General features: G+C 40.1%; 1 long non-coding RNA gene across 1 annotated transcript; it reads left to right on the forward strand.

Moving 5' to 3' along the window:
• The first annotated feature begins 877 nt into the window (after positions 1-877).
• LOC121041073 (uncharacterized) lies at positions 878-8,066 on the forward strand. Its single transcript, XR_005795556.1, has 3 exons — positions 878-1,129; positions 6,135-6,182; positions 7,956-8,066. It is a non-coding gene; the product is annotated as an uncharacterized LOC121041073 (long non-coding RNA).
• The last annotated feature ends 417 nt before the right edge of the window (positions 8,067-8,483 follow it).

Raw genomic sequence — 8,483 nt, forward strand, 5'->3', positions numbered from 1 at the left:
AAAGAAAGAAAGAAAGAAAGAAAGAAAGAAAGAAAGAAAGAAAGAAAAAAGGAAAGAAAGAAGAAAGGAAAGAAGGAAGGAAGAAGAAAGAAAGAAAAAAAGAATAAAGGAAAGAAGGAAGAAAGAAAGAAAGAAAATAGGAAAAGAAAGAGACAAAGGAAAGGGAAGGCAAGAGAAGGGAAGGGGAGGGAAAGGAAGGGAAGGGGAGGGGAGAGAAGGGAAGGAGACAGCAGAAAACTTTGGATTGAGGTGATAGTTTCATAGGTGTAGGCATATGTCCTAACTTATTAAAATGTATACATTAAGTTTTAACTCAATAAAGCTGTTAGAAAACCTTATATAAATGATATCACATTTCATGAATTAGTCTGCAACTTGATATTTTTCACTCAACATTTTAATTTTGGGGCATATATGCCCCAGGTTGGTATGTTTAACACTCTTTCTTTCTACTTCACTTTCATTGTCCCATAATTTTCTGTGACTTAATGATGCAAGTCCACTTATTGTTCTCATTAGAATCCTATGATTTTAAAAATCAGGGTCTTCATTGTAGTCATGGTTTTCTTTATACTAGTTTCCTTATCAGAATGCATGCTGCAGTAGTGGAGATTAATGAATTGTAACTGTTTTCTTTTTAAGAAATTTACCTCAGAAGAGAGGAAGCCCTAAGTAAATTTTATTTTCCTCTATCCCTATCTGCACTTTCAACCTTGAATGTGTTAACCTATGCAAAATACTTGGAAGGGAACCTGGCAGAGGGTAAGTGCTAAAGAAGCATCATCTGAAGGATGCTGGAGCATTAGGATAAGGAGCCAGACTGTCTGGCTTTGAATCTCCACCGTGCTGCTTAATACCTGTGTGGCTTTGGGCAAGTTACTCAGCCTTTCTGTGCCTCAGGTCCCTCGTTTGTAAAATGAGGGTATAACAACAGTCCCTACCTCACCGGGTATTTTGGAGGATTAAATGTGTAAATGAAAACATGCAGAGAACATAGAACGCACCCAGCCAATAGTAAGTGGTTGTGTTTGTTATTTCAGGTTCCTTGGGCCCTTGCTCTGGACCTCGTGCTCTTTGGACCCTGCATTCTCTGCTGTCTTGGAACTTGGATACACCAATTCTTGCCAAGGTTGTAGTGAGTTGATGAGTCACTCCGTTCCGTGGTATTTCCCTTTAACACACTTGTGCTGAATGAGCCTGAAATATCATGTCCTGAGGGTGAGCATGTCTTCCCGGCACTGATCGAGTGGCACTACACATCTATTTCCAGTCTAGGGGACACCATCTCCATCCCTCCCCCTTCCTTCACAAGCGTTATGACATGGAGACTTTATTGTTTCTTTTTATAGGAATATACATTTTTGTTGAAAAAGCTACTAGCAGCCGAGTTGGTGACATGACCTAAACTTTTAAAGATTTGTTTCTTTCCTCCCAGCTTAATGCTTCTTCCTCATATAACTTGTATTTCCTCTAGCTGGAGGTGGTGGGTGGGAACCAATGTTGTGAGCATTGTTCAGTTGGAGTGCCAGCCTTTCTCACCTCATGGAGCTTTCACCAAGTCCAGGGAGGTCTCACACATATGTTCTTGGATCCGCTGTTCCATGACTCCTTTGTTCCAGTGAGCAGCACTAATCTGCTGCCACCCTTGCTACCCATTTGCTGGTAGCCCGCAGGTCCCCTGCTCCCCTCCACCCGGGCTCACACTAGGCACCGACCCAGCAACGGCACATAGTTCCTGGAATCTGGCTTTCTTGAAGCTCACTCTGCTCACTCAGCCTGGCTTTGTCTCCACTTGGGCAGTTTTTCTTTCAATGCTCTGCCTTTCTTCCTCCAGTCTGCTCTCTTTTGGGGAAACTCAGTCCCGTGTAATGGAAGCACACTGGAGCCACAATTGCTGGCAAACTTGAAGTTCTTTCCTACAAAGCTCCTGAGCCCCACCTGGATTAGGGTCTTTGGACGTGCCATGTCAGGAAAGAATCTGGGCTGCTCAGAGCACCCAGGAGACCTCTGGAGTGCAGTGGCTTGACTCTTTAAGTTATCCTGATGGGCTACTCTTTATACCTAAGTTAAAAGCAGTTGCTTGAGTTTCCATGAGGGTATGGCCATCATTTTGGAAGCAGAAAAACCTAGAACCTGTAAAGCTTAAAAAATGACAAGTATTTGAATATTCAAATAAGAGTGTTCTTATGAAACCACATGAATGAAAAATATCAGTGATGAAAAATTTAGAAATCACTATTATATAAAAATCTTAAGCTGTGTTTTGTCTCTAAGGTATGAAAAGAATATTGGAGCCTTTATAGTTTACAAATATCCAAAAAGACTGATATAACACTGTTCCCTTCATCTTGTTGCATACTAACACAGTATTCTTTTGTGTCACAAACTTTATTGAGACTAGTACTGACTCTTGCCAGACACTGTTCTATAAACTGGGATACAATGATGAACACAAGGAAACTCCTTTCTGTCATGGAGCTTATGTTCTAGTAGTTTTAGGATTTGACTAGACTACATTCTAGAGTATTTGGGAATCTAGTCATTTCACATCTAGAAAAGATGGCTATTCCTAGTGTGAAAGTGTATAGTATGAGAGACAACTGTCCAGTTGGGGACAAAGAGCAAAAATATGTTCACAGTCTAGTTGGGAAGTCAGATGTGGGTATAGCGAATACATAATATGGAAGGTGCTATGATAGCATATGAACAAAGTATAGCTAAGAACAATGGACATTAATCAGATTTCACAAGAGGATAAATTTAGGCTTTAATAAACTAATAAATGAGTTTTAGAAAACAGCACAAGACTGGACCAGACTACAGTCTTCCAGGGCTGGAAATCAAGGAGACATCCAGGGAGTAGTTATAGGATAGCTTGGGGCATCTGAAGCATAGAAGAACATTTTCAGACACCAGATTCTCACCAGAGGGAGAACCTTCCTCCTGCAGGGTCAAGGATAAAGGCAGGTCATCTAAGGGTCCTAATATCAAGAAGGAGGGTGGCGCTACCAACAATGGTGAGGCCATTATTGTTTACCTAAAATAGTAAAAATATTCAGAAGCTCAGTTTCATAGGTTGAGAAGCTCTGCTTTCTGGTTAGGCTTTGTGTCATTGCGAAACAGAAAGAAAAAGTTGATAAAATAATTCAAGTTCTTACTAATTGTAAGCATTATCAATAACAGAAAGCTCTTGCAAGTCAACGTTTATTAAATGAAAGTTACCCACTAATTGTGAGGATTTAGAAGGATGATATATGAGTTCCTTTTCCAATTCCCACTTAAGAAAAGGAAAAGACTTTAGTCAAGTTGGATGGGGTCACAATAGGGCAGGAAAACTTTATTCAGCTCCAGAATACTCTTAATTTAGTTGTAATGGTAGCATTGTCTTTCATACATGAAGATGAAACTACTGAACCACAATAAGGAGGGAATCATCTTTTGAGGGTTCCCCTAACCATGCCCTCAAAGGTGAGGCAGCTGGGTCGACACTCTGTCCTCATCTGACGACTAACATGCGGGCTACCAAATACAAGTGTGCAAGGTACTAGGAACGTAAAGAGTCATAAGATGTGGTGTAATGGTCCCACCTTTCATAGAACTTCAAATCTTGAGGGGTGTGTGGGTGATTCCGTCAGTTAAGCATCTGACATCAGCTCAGGTCATGATCTCATGGTTCTTGAGTTCGAGCCCCGCATCAGGCTCTCTACTGTCAGCATGAAGCCCGCTTTTGATCCTCTGTACCCATCTCTTTCTGACCCCTCTTCTTTCCCTCTCTCAAAAACAAATACACATTAAAAAAAACCCTTAAAATCTTGAAAGAAGAACATAAGATAAAAAAAATCAGTACTATGTAGGATAGGGTTAAGGTACAAACTAAAGTTTTGGGTCACAGACCAGCTATCATGCCCATACACAAACCTGCGTTCTTCTTTGATGGAATAATGGGTAAGTAACTAAGGCTAAATATTTATTCAAACTAGAATCAGGACAATTCACTGAAAATCAGTTTCCAAAAAGTCAATTTGTCAAAACTGATGAATTCTGGAAGATTTTTTCAAAGTTTTAGTTTTGCCCTAGGCTTTACATCTCAGCTATTTTACTAAGGATTCATCTGTTCAACTTAGCTGGATGCTAATTTCGTGCGTATTTTATAATTTGGATGCCTGGTATTGCTCAATGCTTAATGCTTTATCCGTGAATGGGTGGTCTTTTCTTAAACCCAGTTTATGGCCTTCTCTATTTTGGTAGGCTCGCATCCCACCCCTGAAATTGCCCTCAAATGCTTGCAACCAAGTTTCCTATTACCTCAGGATATGAAGCTGACAGTTTCCTCCAGATGGTCTTTTGGTGGGTTTGCTGTGTGCTGAAATAGCTTTGAATCAATTGGCTTTCAACAATTAACCCAAAGCAAGTTCAAATGAACCCAGAGCACTCCAAACCACCTCTTAACTATCTACCTTTTAATGTTTATTTATTTTTGTGTGAGAGAGAGACAGAGCGTGAGCAGGGGAGGGGAAGAGAGAGAGGGAGACACAGAATCTGAAGCAGGCTCCAGGCTCTGAGCTGTCAGCACAGTGCCCACAGCAGGGCTTGAAGTCACTAACCCTAAGATCATGGCCTGAGCCAAAGTTGGACACTTAACTGACTGAGCCAACCAGGTGCCCCATTAACTATCTTATCTCTTAAAGTGAAGTCTTCATTTCCCTGAATTATAAAGTTAGAAACCACTTAACTTATTTTTTAGTGATGTAACAACTTTCCCATTATCTTTCCTCCCAGTACTGATGATAAATAATAGTAAAAATAACTCTTAATATATTTTTTAAAGCTTCCCTTTTAATTCCTTCCAGGAAAAGAATCCTGGATCTAATATAATCTAAACAAGCGCGAAACAGGTATCAGAAGCTTAGATTCCGGTCCCCAAACACTTAAGTAAACTTTTAAAATCCTTGACACTCAAATATTTCTCTATAAAATAGAAATAAAACATCAGCCTCTACCTTCCTTGTAAATAACATAGTAAAAAGGGAGTGGAGGTGATAAAGTAACTACTTTGGAGAAGAGTAGATTGATAGAGCTTCACTAATGGTCACCAATTTGATGTATTCCAATGTAATATTTACCTAGCACCTCTGCTCAAGAAATGGTGTTATGGACTATTAAAAAATTTTTAAAAGTGGCCAAGACACAGATCTGACCCAGGAATAATTTTTTTTTTTTTGTCAAATGAACAAAATAAATACATAAAACTACAGGGCCCAGTACAATAAGGGCTGAAAGATAATAGAAATGAAACACATTGTTGATTCCAAGAAGACAAATTACACGGGACATGTGGCCAGAAGACCAGAAAGTCTTGAGTAGATGAAAAACAGAAAGGGCATTTCGAGGAAGGGCACAGAGGTGGAAACCATAGCACCCATGTGTAAAAGGTGTGTTCATGGGGGGAACAGGAAATGGTGGTGGAGATTCATAGAGGGGCATAATGTGTAGGGATTTCTGCTGCATTTGGCAGCAATGAAACACTGAAGGTTTTCAAATGTAAGAGATGAAATTCAACAATATAGTTAATCTGGCAGTAGCGTTTAGGGTAATTTGGAGAGGTGGATAATGAGATTGAGAGTATAGCTAGGAATCAAAGGAGTTTCAAGTACTGAGCGGCAAAAATGAGACAGCAGACAGAATGTGGAACCTCTTTCCCAGTGCTAGTCAGAAGCCTAGTGACTATAGCCACACACAAGGAATGGGGTGGGACAAAGGGCAAACTCTTCAATATGCCATACAAAGTCCCTTCTAAACTGGCTCTTAACTGCTTTCTTAGCTTCATCTCCCACCATCTTCCTGAACTTGTCTCTATAGCCATATGGCACCATGCACATCACTCCAACCATACCATAAGGACCTCAGTACCCCACTCTGCTTTACTTTGCCTTCTGCCAGGGGCACTCTGGCCGCCCCCCCCCCCCCCTTCCTCTGTCGAGCTAACTTCCCCTGGTCCTCCTCTTCCCACTCTCTCCTTCTTCCACCCTTTTCTTACACTGATTTAGAGGGTTTCTTTGTTAATTTCATATCCTCCTACAGATTTTGCACTCCGGTGTAACTATCTGTTTTCTTGTTTTTCTTTTTTTCTCTAGACTATGAGCTGTGGGAAGCTGGGACCAGTTGATTGAGCAGCTAGCACAGTGAGTGACACTGAATAGATGATCACTAAATGCTCGATGAATGGAATAATGACCAATTTAATACAGTACCTCAAACGTCTATTCAGAGTTGCATTTCCAGTATTTGCATAGACAGAAATCATGATACAAAAGAAGACAGAGATGTTTGGCTGGTAAGCCAAGGCAATTATCAGCACACACACATGTACACACATGCATACACACACATCTAGCAATATGTTTACAACAAATACACAGTGGTTGATTGCATATTTAATGTTTATTTTGTTTAATGTTTATTATTATTTCTTCACTTTTGAGAGAGAGAGAGAGAGAGAGAGAGAGAGAGAGAGAGCGAGCAGGCAGGGGAGGGGCAGAGAGAGAGGGAGACACAGAATCTGAAGGAGGCTCCAGGCTCTGAGCTGTCAGCTCGGAGCCTGACGTGGGGCTCAAACTCACAAACGCGAGATCAGGACCTGAGCCTAAGTTGGTTGCTCAAACGACTGAGCCACCCAGATGCCCTGGTTGATTCCATATTTTAGATGTAGATGCTAGGGGATGGCAAAACAGAGGGATGTCTCATGGGGCCATTAGTCACGGAAGGCTTCAGATCCGCTGTAACAATTTGGGGGAGGAGGAATTAATGATTGAAAAAAGAGAACAAAGGAGAAAATAGGGTCAGTGATGTGCAAAGAGGACCATTTAAGGTTTATGTGTTATTGAGACAGGAGAGGCGAGTATGTATTCTTTCAGATCTCTCCTGTTCTTCCTAAGGTCCAAGTAAACAAAAGGAAGACCAAAATGGGAGCGGGAAAATCTATTCAAAGCCATGAAACACAGACATCACAAAATTGTTTCAGCAACATTTTATTGTCAGAAAGATTGAAAAGATAAATCAGTCAGGGGCTGCCTGGGGATTATGTTATGGGAGTTTGGACAATCAACTAACTAAGAATTACTCCAAGAGGCATATTTGTAGTCATTCCTTGCTAGGGATGAAAGAGGATGATGTAAGCTTCAAGAGTAAAGTAACGTGTGATGAATTTTGGAAGAAATAAGTGGAAAAAAATAACAAGAACTTCTGGCTTGATGTTCCAGGAATACAGCTAAGCAGGCCAAGATTTTATTAAAAGAAAAAAAGTGCATATTACAGAAATGAGAAGACAATGTTTTGTGGGTAAAGAAGCACTGTGATATTTTAAGCTGGCTGAATAAAATAGAACATGGCAATGGAAATATGAATCAAAGGCACAGAAATGGGGACTAGAAAAATCCAGACGTAGAATGTTTTTTTTTTTCTGGGAACAGATAGAAGTTGATGTTGATAAAGGAATTTACTGTGAACCTGCTTTATAAGGGAATTTATAAATTTTGAGGAATTGGTTGACTTGGGCTCATGTGGTTAGCATACTGGGAACATTGCATCTAATGCAGGCTTAAAAATATTAATCTTGAGGAGGAACATATTTATTCTAAGCCTTTCACATATTTGAATAGAAAACATGAGATAAAGATAAACATGAGATAAAGAGGAAATGGAAAAATCAGAGGTAACAAAATTTGAGCCTGCCTGTATTTTGTAGAAGCAGAGGAAGGAACTCTTAAAGGGAAAAGTAAAAATAATTTTATTACTTTAAAGAGAGAACACTCATTCAGAGGGACTGAAGGACATAAGGTATGGGGAAAAAAAGTCCCAGATGATACAGTATAGCAACTGGATTCTTATGTTGTAGCCACTAGCCTGCTAGAAGGTACTATCTGTTTTAATGTGTTTTTTATTTTTTATTTTACAAGAACCAAAAGGACATTGCTATAACTCAATTTAGATGGCAGCATTATATTGGGACGAAGCGTCCAAGAAGTTCCAGTCTTGCAAGGGCAAGATTCCATAAGAAAAAGATAAGATATGGAAAGAAGAGAGAAATAATGAAAATTGATACCATAACTATGTTCTGAAGGGGACAATAAAATTTAAAATGGAGCACTGGGGAAAGCAGTCTGGCTGAGGCGCAAATTGTCAGGAAAAGCCTTTAGAAAACCAAAGGATTCAGATGGGATGATGGGTCAAGTCTTATTTAATATCCCAATGTGTATTAGTCCAGTGGGCAGTAGAAAGTTAAAGAATCTGTATACTTAGACAGAAAATCCCATGATCAAGCACCCACAAGCTAACTACTTTCGCTTTTAAGTGGGTACCTTTGTACCCTGCAATGTGATGTGGGATGCCAAGTCAGTAGGTCACACATTCTGTAAGCACTTGGGCAATGGTGCTGGCTGAGGTCATGCAGGCAAGGAAGGCAAACCCATATTGGGAATACGTGT

Source organism: Herpailurus yagouaroundi, unplaced genomic scaffold, assembly GCF_014898765.1.
Source record: "Herpailurus yagouaroundi ecotype Mexico unplaced genomic scaffold, PumYag 182, whole genome shotgun sequence".
Lineage (NCBI taxonomy): Eukaryota > Metazoa > Chordata > Mammalia > Carnivora > Felidae > Herpailurus > Herpailurus yagouaroundi.